The 18,646-nt window shown below is 36.4% G+C and overlaps 1 long non-coding RNA gene across 1 annotated transcript in view; it reads right to left on the bottom strand.

Annotated features, from left to right (window-relative positions):
- Positions 1–4,003: 4,003 nt before the first annotated feature.
- LOC145681545 (uncharacterized) overlaps positions 4,004–18,646 on the bottom strand; it is a 132,405-nt gene continuing 117,762 nt past the window's right edge. Inside the window, exon 2 of the long non-coding RNA XR_014130807.1 lies at positions 4,004–6,128. This is a non-coding gene — a long non-coding RNA (uncharacterized LOC145681545). The remainder of the gene's footprint in view (positions 6,129–18,646) is intronic.

Genomic DNA, 18,646 nt, shown 5'->3' with positions numbered 1-18,646 from the left:
GTAGTAGGTTGATTTGTAAAAATAATCGAAAATGGTCGATGTTAGTTGAGAAACAAATTCAGAAACAATTATTAATTGAGAAACAAAAATACAGTGCTTAGCTTTGTACATCCACTGCTTTTATTATAATTATTATTATAATAATTACTGAAGCTTGTATTTAGCACAGAGCACAAGGCAATCAACCCATAAAGTTGTGAGAAAAATAGATATAAAATTTGTACTGTAAGCTTAATTACATGGAAATTTTCAGTTTATACGGTACTTTTCTACGCTTAATTATATGGAAAATTTTACACTTTTTTCCTTTACGTTAGTCTACTTACCTTGATTTGGGACCACTGACGGATCCACGTGGGGGGCGGAGGGGGCGACCGCCCCCTCCAAAGGTCTTTTAATTCCAGCCTTTATCGTTCGGAAATACAAATATTGTCTTTTCCCTGCCAATGCAATCAGTGTGACAAGCTTAGCAGAGCCGAATCATGTGAATACTTCTGTCCCTAGTTCCTTGAGACGGTCACCATAAGCCGCAAACGAGCAAAGATGATTCATTCGTTGAACGAACAGCTGTAAGAAGAAGTAAATACGGCTCACTTTTTGAACTAAAAACGTATATTTTAAAATTGTTTCCTATAAAAAAATAAGATGTGGGGATGGAATTCATAACCTGAAGCTTCAATTACCTTTACCTTGAATAAAGATAAATATAGAATATTCAGCGCTCCTTACCGTAAAGTTCTCTGAATCTGAGATGAGACTTTTCGGTTGGTTTATTGATTGATATCTACTTACGTCGTTTGTCAAAAGCTGTGCTTTACAGAAGGAGAACTAGAGTTTAAAGTTGGATCTGAACCACTGTAGTGCGTTCGATGTTCACTCACCGGGTATCAAACTACAGAACCTCATGCATGAAAGGTCAAAGATACGTTCGCTAGCTACTACATCAACAAAGAACTGTGACTTTTGGGGTTCAACACGGAAACTTTCATTGTGACTCTTAATGGCATTTCATTTTTTCTTGGGAAATAATACAAGCTGTTATTGTAATCATATATAAAAGTCGTCGTCCTGATCTTCGCACAGGTGAAACCGCTTAAGCTAGAAACTTGAAGTTCGGAAAGTAGATAAGATTTGTTATCTAGGGTATCACTAAGGAAGGATTTTTGGGGAAATTCAAAGAAAGGAAGGGGGAATGGGGTGAAAATTATTTTAATAAGATGGTCATCTCTCCGAATCCGTTAAGATTAGAGACTTGAAATTTGGATTTGGATTTCTCATTTAAAATAATTTGACACGCTTTTCAACATTTTTTTATACTTTAGTAAAATGGGGAAAAGAGGTGGAAAGAAAAGAGTGCGGGGATTGCAATCATTATAATAAGTTATCTAAGAATCTTTGAAGGTTAGAAAAATAATATATTTCAGCGTTTTTGTATTATTTTTATTATTATTATTATTATTATTATTATTATTATTATTATTATTATTATTATTATTATTATTATTATTATAAGATGGCCATATCTCGGGATCTCTTACGGCTAGAAACATGAAAGTTGCTAGTTTGATTATTCATTTAAAATTATGAAACATGTATTTGAGCATTTTTTGCCACTTTACGTAGAAGGGCAAAACAAGATGTGGAAGGTTCATTAAAATGCCTTGCGAGGTGTTTGAATTTCGTGACAGCGTTTAGCTCAATCCAGTTCTATATGAAAGACACAGAAGGAAGAACGCGAAATATTGTGCCACAGTAGCACTTAAAAGCATTTGCTATATTCTGCGAAGCCGTATTCAGTACAAATTGGGGATCTGGGAGCGAAATCCCACCTAGGCGAAGGCTACTATAATATAATTTTATTGTTGTTGTAAGCATAACTATAATTATACATGTTTCTAAATGCTGCTTTTAAGAAATTACCTAATAGAGCCAATTTCCAACTCCCTGCTCCTAATCTGGTCTAATGCTTTTTCTTCTTTACATATACTCAATTATACCACTGCAAAAGTGGAGTATTAGGACAAAATATCCTATACGGTGCTCATGGTCCCAGGTTCAATTCCCGGTGCGCGCACGTTTGAACGAAAAAGGTGGTTCGGATTCCACTATAATCAATAAGTGCACGTCTGCTTAAGCGGACATGTCATTACCGTGGAACATTAAGCTCAAGCAACAAATCAAAATACCCTGTGTATAGAGGTCTACACTTTTGTAATAGTGTCCTATATTTATCTTTTTGTTCTCTCCTGTTTAAGTGAAAAGATCCTGAAAATCCCAGAAATCGAGTTCCTTACACATTCATCTTTAAATGCAATTGAGTACAGCTGGGAGCTTTTCTTAAGAAAAAAAAAACAATTCCATGGACACTTAACGTCAAGGTTTATCAGTGACTCCCCAACTCCTCGTGAATCCTAGGTTCTATACCAATCATAGAAATGTTTTCTTCACTTTTGATACATCAGAAGATTTTGGTACGATTTATGTAGCCGCAATCTTAACGCGCACTTAAGAAAATGTCAACAATGTTGAGAAACTGAAATCATGGTGAAATATTGAGTTTTGCAAAACGAAACGTAACGGAAATCCAACATCTTGCCCTCAGGAAATGTTCTTCGCATAGCGCCAGAGATAAAAGATAATGTCCCTCTCAGAGAGACACTAAAAAAATGTCATGAATAGGGGTCGACGACCGGAACATACCCTCGCATTCATTTGAATAATGAAATTGATAGTCAAGATTCATGTTTTCTTGCTATCACTTTAGTGAAACAAAGGGAAGCAATATTTATACATACAGAGGAGAAATGGAAGAGGCTTCGTGGCAGATAACAGATGACAGATAAATGCAATCGTCAATATAGTACTTTCTTTTGTGTAAGTACTGTGCAAGACAGCGCATCTGATATAAAATCGCGGTGACTAAGTGTGAAGTGAATCATGACACCACCACACCTCCGAAACGGAAGTACGTATTTAATTTAAATCTAGAGAAAGAACATACTTTCTTAAAAAAAAAAAAAATCGGGTTACAAAATATATACTCTGGGAATCAGGTTTACAATCCCCCCTCCAGCCCCGGATTCATCTGTGTCTCATTTTTGTAAAGTAAAAATCTGGTCACCTTGAGGCTACACTAATCTTCCAGGAAGCGAACCGCCCCCTCCAAACGATACTTCTGGATCCGCTAGTGTTTGGGACTTTCAAATTTGATCATTTTTCCACTGAAAAGTATCGGTAATTCAACAAGGAAATAATTAAACCAATAATTTAATTGAAATTCATCGTAATTTGCCCCATGACAAACAGTTTACCATGTTATATCGTAAGGGTCACATCCACTGTTATTGTAACGGAGCGGTGCTTGAGCGAAAGTACAGAAATTCAAACTCCGATTAGTGAGAATTTCACAGCCTTCTTTTATCACAAGTGTAAACTCTTTACTCAGTAGAGAAGAGGGCGTGGGTCATGGGTCAGAGTTGATGACGATGGGTTTGGTGGGTCGGAGTGGGGCACAGAGGGACAGAGTGGTTCATGAAGGGTGGTAAGTCAGTGGACCAGAGCAGATCATGGAGAGTGGTGGATCAGTGGGTCACGGTGGTGGTGGGTCAAGTTTTCATTGACCCACGCCATCTTTGGGCTTTATCTTCTGCTGCCCGGCAATTTTCGGATGGGAATGAAATTGCATTTTTAAAAAATTAAAAAATAAATATTGATTTATGTTTGAGATTTTTCGTGGCTACATGCTTAGTTCACGTGCTCTGAGTTCTGATGCCACGTCTCATATAGCTTCGCTGGTAAAACGGACACCAAACTCTGATCCAACCACTCAACTAGATTTATGTTAGAATTTTAAATACATATTAACTGAACCTGCGCAATCTATACAACGTGTCATTCTAATTTGAACATGAATCACCTTTCCAATTGCTCATTATAATTATCTGTACATATCTCTTTACAAACAAAAGTGAAGGACGGGATAACTCCCAAAGAAAATGAATTGTTATAGACAAACATATAAATGTAGTATTTTAATACATAGCTTAAACTTTGGTTGTCCGTAATAGTTGTACAATACACATGTTATGAATTTGTGTTATAAAATTGAAATATGTAGGCCTATGTTATAAAAATGAATCAAGAATGCAATGCAGTGTTTTCCAACTTTTCCAACTTATGGCGACACCTCTTTAGTACGCACGATTTTATACGACAACCCTCCACAGTTTTTCTCCACATCTCCACATATTGGATATTCGTTATCATGATACCGCGTGAAACCCATTTTTTAGGTATTCATCATTATACAGTCTCATATTAGCATTTTTACAGCAACAAGAACAGAGACATCTAGCGCTATCATTGAATGTTACTCGAAGAAAATTGTAGAAGTCAACATCTCGATCCCAAACACAATGCTTAAATAGAAAAATTAAAATTAGTATCATTTTATCGCAAGTTCTTCATTCGTTTCCTGAATTTTTAACAAACAATTTCACGATATCCTTGATACTATCATGCGACACTTCAGGATGTCGCGACACCCAAGTTGAAAAACTGTGATGGAATAAATGATCGAACGCTGATCCAAAAAAGGATAGGTTATAATAACTGTACTAAGTATATTTAAAAACAAAATTTTTTTTAAAAAATGTCACAAGATGCTGTTGTTATTCCGTGATAACACTTTGCTTACTCCATAACATCTGTTTGTCCGTGATATGTTCAATATTTATTTGTTTGGTGATTTATTTGCTGTCAAAATCACATGCATAACCATCACACATGAAAGCCGTGCCATTATATACATTTTGGTACACACAATAGTATCAGTCACAAAAACCATACGCAATCCATTCGGTGCAATTCGTTTTCCACAAGATCTACAAAATCAATCTTCCTTTTCTTTATTTCCCTTATACAGTGATTCTTTTAAAACTCACAGATTTCATTTGGGTCTAGAATTTCTAACTGAGGTCCGATTTTCATGCGGTTTGTGGCAAATGATCAAGTAAGGATGGGAGATTTATGGGACTGTCTACTGGTTTAAATTCATCCGGGGTAATATCGACCACACCTCAAGAAAAACAGCAGATATTCGCCAGTGTACCTTGCAATTGGAATGAGGTTTTGTATTTTTAAAGCGAAATTGCAGAATACAAATTAAATGTTAGTGGGAATACAAATTAAGTGTAACACCCAAAAATCCCATGTTGAATAGCTACAGCCGATTTCTTGCAACAAACAACGGAGAGATTTCTTGGGCGACCTAAGGAGTCGATATACTCATGTTCCATAAGAGCTGCCTACAGGGTCCGATGCTTCCCTGTCTCACTCAGAACCGATCCTGTTTCTTCCAATTTATTCACTAGTGACCATAGGTATATTAAGTTATTATCTGGACAGAACGTGAGGCAAATTTGTTTTTAAATGGCCTTCGCGAAGCAACAACAGATTCCGTTTACCAAAAACTTTTAACGATAAACTCATGTTGCTCCAAAGAGTACACTTTTCTCACTGTGTCCTGATTATATCCACACAGTAGTACAGAATTGTACAGCGCTATTCCCAATACAACGGTCCAGTTTCCTATTCCTCATTCTTATTGACCTTGGCGAGATTTCCATGTACGAAGAAAACTCAAATCTTCACACCGCACCGCACTTGACTCTGATTGTAAGTTACACTGGCGAATATTTGCGGTTTTTCTTGAGGCGTGGCCGATATCACTTCGGATGAATTTAAACCAGTAAACATGGTCCCATAAATCTCCCATCCTTTCTTGATCATTTGCCACAAACCGCATGAAAATCGGACTTCTGTTAGAAATTCTAGACCTAAACGAAATCCGTGAGTTAAAAAAAAAAAAAAAAAATCATTCTGTATTACTTTGATTTGATTCTTGAACAGCAAGTTGAGTAAAAGTGGTAACTTCGTCATGACTTCTGGCATCAGAAGTTGACGAAAAACAGGGTGGCAAAGTTGAAAAAAATATTTTGTAAACATTCCATTTTCCATTATTTTATTTTTCTCAAAGCGCCCTGCGTGGTTCAAAATGTGTAATAACGCTATGTAGGTATATTTTTTCTTCTTCTCTACTGCAGAATTTCCTCTGTGTGAAGGCATTTCTGAAAAGAAAAATGAATAAACGACGTAATTAATTAATGTCTATACCTATAAACAGCAATTTTGAAATCCACAGTTATTGATCTTTAGATCATGTACTTACAACAAAATACGACAGCAATAATTTAGAGACAATTAATTTCATAATTTGGTAACGCTGTGTCATTTACAATTCCCTCAATTATAGTTTTTCTTTAATAAGAACTACTTTAATTAATTAGTATAATATCTTATGGTGTTTCTCACACGGAAATCAGTTCGCCTGTAATTTATGATATGATGTTCCTATTGGATGTGACAACACATCTACTGCCACCAAATTTCTTGGATTAAAAAAAGGGGGGAAGCTGAAATTAGTACATGTATTATCTTATTAAAAAACTAACTCTATGGCCTATGGAATCCGAAGGTTCAATGCCGTGTTCACAAAAGCTCTCTATTGATTTATATCCTTAGCCATCTGGATCCATGCGAGATTCATCTTATTATTGCCCTCTCATCTATGTCTAGCTCTTCTTAATGGTCGTTTTCCGATTGGACTTCCAGTTAAACCTTTGAACTACTTTCTTCCACTCTGGCTACATAACCTGCCCACCGGAGCTTCCTAGATTTGATGACCCTAATAATGTTTGGTGAACGATATAAACTATGTAGTTCCACGTTATGAAGTTTCCGTCACTCCCCATTGCCCTTTCTCTTGGGTTGGACGTCTCAGGATTTTGTTCTCAAATACTTTCAGTCTACGTTCTTCCCTCCCTGTATGGTTGCGACCATGTTTCGCAGCCATACAGTACAACAGGCATGATTATCGTTTTATATATTTTAAGCTTCAAATCCCTCGAAAAATTTCGCGACAACAAAAGATTTTGAACTGAATAATAACACGAATTCCCTGCTTTTAGTCGACATTTAATTTCCTAATTTTAGTCTGTTAATCCTAGATATTTGAAAGTATAAACTTTATCGAAAATATTATTTGATATTTTAAGACATCCATAATTTGCAGTATTACGATTTCGACGAACTTCTATCTATGTATTTAGTTTTCTAGTTATCTTATTAAATAAGCAAAATATATTTAACCACTTTTTACGTGCAATACACTTGTTGAACTTTAACGACCCCTTTTCAGTATCGAGGTTACAGACTGGTCTACAGTTTAAGATGGTATCCAATCTACAGTCATACGTTTTATGCCTTTCCTCCCGAAATGGACCAGGACATTATGCAGTTAACTAATTAAAAATCTGCCTCAACGGGATACTTGTCTCCATGTTAGAGACACAAAAAGCCTTCTCAGATGGGAGCTTTTCTTGTTCATGAAAAATCGACTTAAAAAAAAAGAAGCGGAAATTGTAATTCTCCTAGGGCGGAGGGTACTTCTTATGTAGGGATGCGCTCGAGTCGAGACATGTCTCGAATCTCGACTCGACTCGACTCGAATTCGAGTCGAGATTCGAGTCGAGACACACTTTGTAAAATTCGAGACGAGTCGAGACAAACGTATTTCTCGACTCGAATTTTCGAGTCGTGACACGAGTCGAGTCGAGACGGCTCTTAAAAATCTCGACTCGACTCGAATGTCTCGAAAATCTTTCTATAATTTTTAATATTATTTTGAAGAAAGTATTCACTCAGAAACAGCCTTGAAACCAATTCCAGCTTTTATTCCTTCAGAAAGGTACAGAACGCATAAAACTAATAGTTAATCTTTAAAGATCAAGATTTAATTTTCAGCTCAATTCAGTTAATTAGAACTAATAGTTAATGTCGTTGTATTTGGTTGTACTGCAAATATAATGATAATAATAATAATAATTTATTATCTAGTTTGTATAAAACTATTATCCGTAGTCTAAATCTAGTTTGTATAAAACTATTGCGATAAAGTGAACTTCATAAATTCTCTGAATGAGCAGTTGGTAGTCTATAGTAATTTAGCATAGTTATAATTATTGTGTTTTCGTTCCCATGAACGCAATAGGGTTACGTAACTTCTGGATTATTCGCCTGCCCAACTGTTCTGAGGCTTTAATATGTTGCAGCATATCACGAGCTACAGATAATATATAATGTAACATTTGTTGTACATCACATATTATGATACGAGACTATTTTACATAGTATATCTTATCTAATATAAATAAAATAAAGTTTGTTTGTGTGTTTGTCTGTCTGTCTGTGTGCGACCTGGGGACCAGACGAGTGGACCGAGAGTTCCCAAAATTTGGTCACGGGTACCTTAGTCCAGGCCCCAGATCAAGACGAAGCGTTTTTTTTTTTAAATTTCGAACCAGGGGGTCTCGGGGGGGACGTTTACTGGGACCGACCTGGGGACCAGACAAGTTGACCGAGAGTTACCAAATTTTGGTCACGGATACCTTGGTCCAGGTCCCAGTCTAAGGCGGAGCGTTTTTGTCAAATTTGGAACCAGGGGGTCTCAGGGTGGCGTTTAGCGAGACATGTAGTAAAAGTAATCCAAATTGATCGACATTAGTGTCAAATCCATAGTTTTCACGGTCGCTGAGATCAATGGTGACACTTCCATCAGCGATGACTTGCAAATTCAGCTACTACTGTATGCGGGCCGGGTGTCAGCGGGTGAGGAATACACAGACATGTATAAATAGCCCATATTGATTGATACTAGTGTCAAATCCATAGTTTTCGCGGTCACTGAAATGAATGGTGATACTTCCACAGGTGTTGACTTCCAAATACAGCCCCCATGCGAAGAATGGGTATATTAAGCTAGTATTACAATAAATGGACTGCTTGGATGCCAAGAACTAGTACAGATAAGTACCATTCACTTCTATGAATAGGTATTTTTTTAAAAGGATTTTTGTAAACACTAAGTTATAAAACAATGAACTACATACAGTAGTTATGGTTTTGGTTCCCAACATATAAGAAATATGGATTGTTCATGAGATATTGAACTTCAACTTTCACTCCTGGAAAACTCCAAAGCAGTTCACTGTAAGATAAATACATTCCGCACATTAGTAACATAGTTGTTCAGGGGCCTTCGATTTCCATCCTCTCAAATGAAAGCTGAACGATTGCTTGATGCATGCTGACTATATAGGAGAAATAGTGTATTAAGTTTTCGAGCTTTGGTGCGTATCCGTATTTACACTCTGATATAACTTTAAGTTCACACTCAAATCGAGCTATTTGTTGAATGCATTTCAAAAGCTTTTGTTTTTATGCAGCTCATTAAGGAAAATCTATTTCATAATCGTAACATTTATGTACTAAGAAACTATGAACGTAAAGTGGACTCGACCTAGCCCCGTGGCCGCTGTGACTCAGTGGCACAGCTCTCACCCTTGGTGTGTGAGGACTCTGATTCTGTGTGTGTGTGTGAACTCCGCGGCTAGTGTACGCGTCTTTGCCGTGGAAGAATCGGGTCCAACTCCCGGCGCGAGCTCATGTAGTTCGGATTCCACGTTAATCAGTAGGTCTACATTTCATATATCCTCGCTGCTGAAAGAGACGGTAAAGTCAAAATCAACTCAACAATATATATGTGTGTGTGCTTATGTGAATTTCCTCGTATCTGTATGGTTAACACATACATTTTGATCGCGGGAGACTCTGGTTCGATTTACGGTGGAAGCTCATGAAGTTGTTACCGGTATCCCACTTTAAACTGTAGATCCATGCCTCATATAACCATACATATAATATATATGCCTTTGATACACTTATTTTCCGACTTGGAAGCCATCGAAAATTTCCGGACACAGAGTCCCGTATACCGAAAATGGGAAACATGGGTACAGAGTAAAACAGCCATAGAAATTTAAGTTTTTTAGGCTAACTTAATCCTTACATATAATGCAACTAGCTTGGCCATGTTATAATGGAGGAAATGCTATCATTTGCAACACTCTGAGAATAGAAAATGTTCGCCAGGTATTACTATCCCCCCTCTCCTGCACAATGAAAACCCTGACTAAAACTCAATATTATATATATATATATATATATATATATATATATATATATATATATATATATATATATATATATATAACTATTTTGTGTAATGTAACAAACAGTAGTGGATAGTATTCATGTTTTCTTGCAGAGATCCTTACGAAGGTTCGCTTCCATCATCCTCTCCCCAAGAACTAAGATAAATTAAAAAAATGCGATTACTTGTTACTCTTGTAAAATTGCGATTACTTGTTAATCTTGTACAAAGGACGCAATTAAAGTCTCAGTGTAACCCCTACACATTTAGATTTTTGCCCTGGAAGAAATCCAGTTATTATTGTTTCTTGATTTCTCAGTCTCACCTACATAAACATACGAATAGAATTAAAGGATAGGACATGTTTAGAGTGCTTGCACATGACATCTAACTATATTTCTCATCAAATGTGTCACAGATGAAAATGTCCGTTTGTACTGCCTCTATTTTCTGGTACACATGTTTCATTTATGTTATGTTGCTAAAATTCGATAGGAAACAAGTACACACTGGGCCTGTGTGCCTGACAAAACATAAATGTACTGGATAATTATTTCTTGACTTTCTTCAAAAAAAAAAAAAAAAAAAAGTAACCCATCTCATGTCGGCTAACAAAAGGAGGTAGCGGACCAAAGATAGCCGTTGTTTACCTAAGGTCGTTACACAGCAGGGGTTTCATTCAGTCAGAGAGAAAAGAAAAAATATTTTAAAGTTTCTACATAGTGCAGAAATGTACTTCTGCAATATACTTCTTCCTTTTATTTTAAGAACCATTTCCTTGTCATTTGTCTGCATCAGAAAAAAAATGCAAAAAATCACTAGAATGTGCCTATTTACTCAAAGTACGTACTAGATCACTAGTTCAATAGTAAAATCACTAAATCTAGTACGAAATCATAAATGTGGCATCCCTGGGTTGCAGCGAAAGTAATGGTTGGAGTAAAAACTAGTCCGTATTTCTACTGCGTTCTGTTGTTGAATTCACAGAAATGTTCAAAAATAAATTCAAGAAGTAAAACACGATCCTACAAAAGACTGTTTACTTGCTCACTGGTTTTAGTATTGTGAACTGAAACTCAAGTGCGCAGTCATGTTGAATACTTCTGTCCCTTTCTACTTTACAACTTGAGGTGGGATGAGGGTCAGGATAGATCTAGTGATATACCGCTAAAGGAAGTGCTTCAGTACAGAGTCGGAAGCGGTATGTATTGTTTATACTACTTACAACGTTACCCCCCACATAAAATATAAATTCACCCTTTCTCCCTTCCCTTTTTCGAATACAATGAACCGATTCTTTTGCTGAAGAAACATGCTAAAAGAAAATTGAAACATCTGTGTCTAAACTTTCTTTGAAGCGCAGTCTTTTGTATTTGTAAGGTTTTGCGAGTGCTTTCGAGATAGTCAAATCTTTTGCCATGGACTCCTCCTGCGAACTGACCGTGAGTAAACACCCGATCTCGCTGTGCTCAATTTCTCTCGCACACGTGAAATGGGTTTGTTGTTTCCAAAACAAATAGGAAGTTACCTTGTGCTTTTGCATTTCTGCTCGCACACATGTACCATTGTTGTTTTAATGATCAGAAGAAATATCAAAACCATCCGATATATATGATACAAAACAGCTAACAGAGGGAGGCAAAGATAAAAGTAGGCCTATACCAAGTTTTCCGCATGGTACCATTATGGAGAATAAATATTTGATAAAGTCACGTAGATGCGCTTAAACCAATTCCATCTGTCCTTATAATTTTTCTGGTCTCATCAATTTCTCAAGAGAATACGTACAACATATGTCCAAATTCCATATATACTCTTTCTAAACTAATGAGTAAACTCACTAAGAACACCAACTGATATCAATAAACAGGAAAGAAAACAATACCTTATACTTCTATCATTTGGTACACATCTCTATGAAGCACAGCTTGTTTCTTTTCGAAATAGCTCCTTCGTGTCACAGCTGTGGTTAGTTTTGTTTTGTGTTAGGATGAAAGAGAGAAATGCAACATTTGCTTCGTGGTGAAGTTATATATATTATTAACATGAGCGGTGATAAGCGAGGTTTAACAAAGAGTGCCTTTCGGATGCACGATTTAAGGGTAGTTGCAGTCCGTGTTGAGAATCGAACCAAAGCTATGTAAGACATGTTAATATTGAGCTCTTTTGTGGTAAAAGTGAACTTCAGAAACACACAAAAGACTTGAAACATCAAGCTAATGTAAAGCAATTGAAAAATAGCCTACCTATCGCTGCATCTTTTCTGTGGCTAGGAACATGCAGTGTGTAGCAACAAGAATCGTGTTAAGGACTTTTTTTTCGAACATAACATTCCCTTCCACACCATAAAAGACAATATAATGTTTGTTAAAAGAAAGTGCACATAATATTTTTAAATTTTGTTTGTGATCCTATCATGCATAATTATAAATAATGCCTTTCATACTACGAGAATGAGTTCAACTATACGTCATGGCCCCTCTAAAGCGGGGCCGCGGTGGCTCAGTAGTAGATCGTTCACCTCTGGTGCTTGGGGACCCTGGTTCGATCCCAGCTCACACCAAGTGGACTTTGTGGTGGACAAACACCGTGTGCGTGGGTTTCCTCTGGATTCTTCCGTTCCTCCCACTTTCTTCATTCCACGATTTCACTAATTTCTCATCATCACCCCTCTCCTTTAGCCTAACCGGCATAAACGTGGGACGTAAAGCTCAAAGATTTCACTTCATTTTTTCCCTCGAAAGCGATATGTTTCAAAATTATTTATTGTTAGATATTGTAAATTTACGGTATCTATTTTAGTGGACGGAAAATTTTGCATCTAATCGGATAATTTCATGGCTTCTAACAGGAACTCGCAGTTACGAAATTTGCATCACTGTCTTTTGAAAGAATGCCTAGAAAAAATACTACTAGAAAATAACTGAAAACACAAAATGGATTTGATAGCCAAATTCACGTCATCTTGGTGCGTCATCATTTTTCTTTAAATATTTGTATTTAGTATTAGATTAGAGTTTAGTGTCCCTTTCAGCATCAAGGCTATATGAGACGTGAACTTACAAATTAACGTGGGTTCAGAACCACAAAAGTTCCCATCGGAAATCGAACCTAGGTCTCCCGCACCAAAGACGCGTACGCTAATCATATGGACAAGGGTGTTCGACATTTAGTAATGTGTACATAAAGTTGTGAAATTGCGCTTGTATAATGGAATGCAATTCCTTCTACTGACATAAACCTTCACAATACTTAGCTGGACAAAGTATCTTTAAAAAGAAAATGTCACTCTTTATGTTTCAGTTCCTGGTTCGACTGAAGGATGGAACAAATTGCAATGAGCGTTTTTGGATCCTACTTTGTGTAGTTGATTCATCATAAACTTGGTATTTGATACGGATATGAACTATTACACTTATTTGGTGTTTATTTCTAAATAATAAGTCCTAATACAACTTCATAAAGTTGTAATTCTTCTATAGTTTGTATCACTTTACACAATGACAAATCCAAAAGGTGTGTTGTATCGGTGCAGTACCAGTTTTTCACGTTTTTCAAAATATTCCAAAACCCAAAGAATAATTTTTAATTTCTGATATTTTAGTCGTCACAAATTACAATTTTATAATGTAGTCAATGTTTATAATTACTGGGCAGTTGGGCGTTTAAACTAATGACATCATAATAAAGTCAAAACCATAATTTTGAGTTGAATTGATTCTGAGTTTAACGTCCCGTTCAGCAGCGAGGCTATGTGAGACGTGGACCTACTGGTTAACGTGGAATCCGAACCACATGAACTCCCACCGGGAATCAAGCCCAGGTTTCCCACGCCAAAGGCAAGTATGCTAACCGTTAGCCACGAAGGAGCTCTACCATAATTTTAGTGGGCGATAAGAAATATCTCGCCAGTGCTTTTACAATAAATAAAATTTTATAAGTATTAAAGAATAGTGGTAAGAGATTTTATAATAGCTCTTTTATTTATGAGATATGAGTATTTTGAAAAAAAAGAAACAACTAAAGAATAGGTTGGCGGAACCACAAAAGACTCGTAAAATAAACTTTCTTATACATACATACGCACCTTACTCACCTTTTATAATTGCTATGCTTACGTTCTCCATAAAAACAGAAATTCTCTTTTAGTGATACTTTACACAAGATCATGAAGTGGGTTCAAATTTAATTAAAGGCAAAATACAATACAATAATCCTCAAATATTGCCTCAAGTGAGTTTCAAGATTTCTAAACACTAGTGCGAAACCGGGCTCTGCCGTTGCGATCGATTTACAGGTCTTGAGACGAAAGTAAGAAGGGACTTACGCACACAGTAAGTAAAAACAATTAATATGCCTGTAACTTTCCCCCAAATGGGTGTATCTTAAAACTAACCTCACCATTATTTTTCTAATTAAATTCTAGCCCGAAATTATGTATCATATTACCCTATTCCCATTTTGAAAACTTGACCTTAATTCAAAATGGCGGATTTCAAGATGGCTGCCATAAAGGTCATATCTACCATACGACTTCCCCCTAGGACTTATATGTATCCACATGGTTTTTCTTCACTTTTCTTCATTAACGCTCCGTTTACAAAGGGTAGTAAGGGACTTCTGTAGTAATCTCTAATAACCACATCACAACTCTTAAAAGTTATTTTAAAAAAATAGAAAACATGCACCATGGCAAAAATTTGTCATCACAAGTAATGATGCATACATGCCTTCTATCAGCAAAAATAGTTTCATTGAAATTGGAGCCGGACATTTGAGTGATGTCCCTTGTGGGATGTGATTGAACGTCACGTCAGAACACATCGCCCCCCTTCCCGGAATTTACGGGAATTAGGTGAGCTGAGTGAGCACATGTGGTGCCAGCTCTCTCCAGCGGCCTATCAAGGATCATTGCGTGTATGCCAAGACGTGTCGCCGTTTTTATCCATGCCAAAAGTCGACATACTGACAATTAGGTAGGTAGTCATGATGGTCTGGCTGATGTGTGCGTATATTTTAACTCGTACATTTTGTCTCGACTCGAATTCGAGTCGAGTCGAGACAGAGACTGTCGAATCGAGACACGAGTCGAGACAGAAACATATTTTCGAGTCGAGACACGAGTCGAGACAACATTTTCTCGAGACGAGTCGAGACAGGCTTAAATCTCGACTCGAATGCATCCCTATTCTTATGACTTTTTTTAAAATTCAAGTAGATATCACTTGTGTTTCCCTGTACTGGATTCAGGGAAACCAAAGCTGCAAAAGCCCTTAGTTCTCAATGATTTATTCTTTTCCTGAATATTCCTACGCGATAGTTAATTTTGGGAAGAGCTTCTCTACTACTACTACTATTACTACTACTACTACTACTACTACTATTACTACTACTACTACTACTACTACTACTATTATTATTATTATTATTATTATTATTATTATTATTATTTTTATTATTATTTATTGTTTTCACCTGTTGAAATTTTCAACACTTAAGTCAATATTTCCATTCCCCAGGGATTAAAGCTTTCAATCGAACCATTTAGTTAAATGAAAATTATGAGTATAACAGATACACATGCCCAAGAAGACAACCAATATGTGTAGGAATAATAGATACAAGTGGTCCACCTGTAAAATCTTACTATGAATCATATATATACACATGAGGCTGAACGGGTTAAGGTGAAATCCTAATTATCGTAATGCGTTCAATGCACTCCCAACGGGGATCGATCCCAGAATCCCGTGCAACAAAATCGTACATGCTAGCCACTAGTGGGTCTTCCTATTATTATTATTATTATTATTATTATTATTATTATTATTATTATTATTATTATTATTATTATTATTATTATTATTATTATTATAGCTTTAGAAAATTTCAAGCGGGAGAAGTCGAGTGAAGAACCACCCCCCTACATTGTGTATGTTGTTAAAAGAAATAGTAAGTGAATTATAGAGAGAGGGAAGAGTAAAGAAAAGAGGGTGACTGGGCCACGCGTCTGGCTTGCGTACTGCATATGTACTGTGCATACAGTATCTGTGTGTGAGTGTGCCATTATTCAACCAATACAATACAGGTGACGCATGCGCAGAAAAGAAAGAAAGGAAAGAAAACTGTGCAAAGGCGTCAGACAGACTAGTGAGGTAATTTGACGAAGAGAGTAAAAAGTAAAAAAAAAATAAAAAGAAAGAAAGAAAGAACAGGGTTATTGTAAATGAAAGCAAAAATAGAAAAAAAGAAAAAGAAAAAATCGTAAAGGAAAGAAAGAATGCCCCCTACACTTCAGTGATTCTTAGCTTTTCGGCTTCTGCGAGTCGCTATACAGTTCATACAACAAGAGCTGACGCTATTTCCCTATACACTCTCATAACTTTTGGATTCAGCGTTGCCAACATCAACAGGTTCCCGCAACTCTGACAAAACTACAACTTCCTGTTTAAAAGGACACTAGACAAAGTTTCAATTGGATAAAACCAAGAAATAACACACTTAACTTTGGCTAATTGAAATGATCTAGTTTCACTAATTAATCAACTATCCAGTTATACCGCATAAAATAGTTTATCTAAAGAAAAATGCAACAAAGTTCTTATTTGGTACAAATTCCATTATCACAAGCATTTTCATTTCCATTCATGTATTTCTGCCTCATTCAGTATTAGGAGTTATTAGGAATTATATCTATGTGCATTCGGTATCTATTGTCATTTAAGAATACCATGTATCAGGAATAACGTCCCCCGTATACCACATTATCCGAGGAAGTAGGGAAGGAACAAAGTGGCTTGGGATCGTTTATGTTAGTTACCACACCTAGGTTATAAACATTACCTCATTAAAACCAAACAATAAATGGCAATGCCTTTTAGTTCTGTGTTTATGCTAAGGGAGAATGACGCAATCGTTTCAGCGAGTTTTGTCATTTCATTTGTGAGGCACCTCCAGGCTTAGAATATAATGAACACTCCTCGTAAGAAACTTTGTGCGAGCTCAATTGTCTCCTTACGTTTTACCACAGCTTTCTTTGATTTACTTGCTTGGCACTTCAATCTTCTCGCATCTTCCCTATTGTGGGATCTAGTAGTTAATGTCTCTGCCAATGATATAGTGAAGCTGGTATTTGGTAAAGAACGGTTAGCAGAGGCATAGAGTCCAGTAGCGTACGCAGAAATTTATTTCGGGGTGGGTCCAAACTCAATATGAGGGTATTTTATATTAAAATTCCTAAAATTGCCCCTAAAATTAGGCTAAATTTACACAAAAGTCGAAATTTTGGGGGGTCCGGACCCCCAGGACCCACCCCTGCGTACGTCCCTGATAGAGTCAATGGAAGCTGGAGAAATGCCACTGAGTAAAAAGAACAATGTATTAATACGAATTATGAAATATTATGACTATTATGACTATTTCATTAAATTTTCAAAATCATGCATTAAACATCTAAGTAGAAGCTATTTTAAAGTAAAACCATGCTATGCCTCTGACAATTAGACGATCAGTGCACACGATTGGCAAATTATATTTCTCTTGATGTGGAATATAGATTGAAAATTGGCATTATGTTGGAGAACTTCGTGAAAATTTGTTTTAAAAAATGAAAATGGTTTTAAAAAGTCGAATACAACGAAAATGGGAATCTGTCTGTATAAATTATAAAGTAGATAGAAGTCAGTAGAAGAGGGATGTAGATACATTTTTAGTACATGGAATATTAAGAGCGAAGAAGAAATAAATCAAGGATACGAATGCAAAAAGGAGTTTTTAAGAAGAAAAGAACGAAGTGCTGTATTTTGTGTATCTTTGAACAAAGAGGTAAGAAAAAGAATCGTAAAATGTTTGATGCAGAGTACTGTTTTTTTAAAAAAAAAATGCTCACGAGACGAAACCAGACAGATGAGACACGAGACACGAGACAAGACAGAGCTCTTCCAATGGAAACAGATATTTCCAAGACGAGACATCACCTTCACGACACTTTTTTGGAACGAGTCACTCTCAACTTTTGTCTCATAGACAACTCGAACTGTTTCTACAGGGTGGAAACATGAACACTGAAAAAGCGTTTAAAATACTAAAAGCTTTCAAAATGTGTATATAGAAGAGAAAATTAGCTAGGTCAAATGGATAACCAACGATGAAGCATTACCAATAGTACAAGGGGAAAGGACGATATTAGATGTAATTAAAGAGAATTAAAAGAGTTTCTTAGAACAATGAGAAGAAAAGGTATTCTGATGGAGAAAGAAAACGGCATTATAAAAGGGAAAAGAGGGAAATGTACAAAATACTAGGTATACAATTAATTGATGGATGATGGATTTTAAAACGGATAACCGCTACGTTAAGACGAATAGGGGTGCGCACGAGACAAGATTTGTGGCTGTCTCGTCTCGAAAATATGTTGTAAAAGTGATGTCTCGACTCGAAAACTGTATATTTCTCTATTGGAAGAGCCGTGTTTCGACTCGAATTTTGTCAGGAAAATCCTGTTTCGACTCGTCTCGTGCGCATCCCTAAAGACGA

Source organism: Thermobia domestica, chromosome 3, assembly GCF_964235325.1.
Source record: "Thermobia domestica chromosome 3, izTheDome1.hap1.1, whole genome shotgun sequence".
NCBI classification, from domain to species: Eukaryota; Metazoa; Arthropoda; class Insecta; order Zygentoma; family Lepismatidae; genus Thermobia; species Thermobia domestica.
This window is presented reverse-complemented; position numbering and strand designations above follow the sequence as displayed.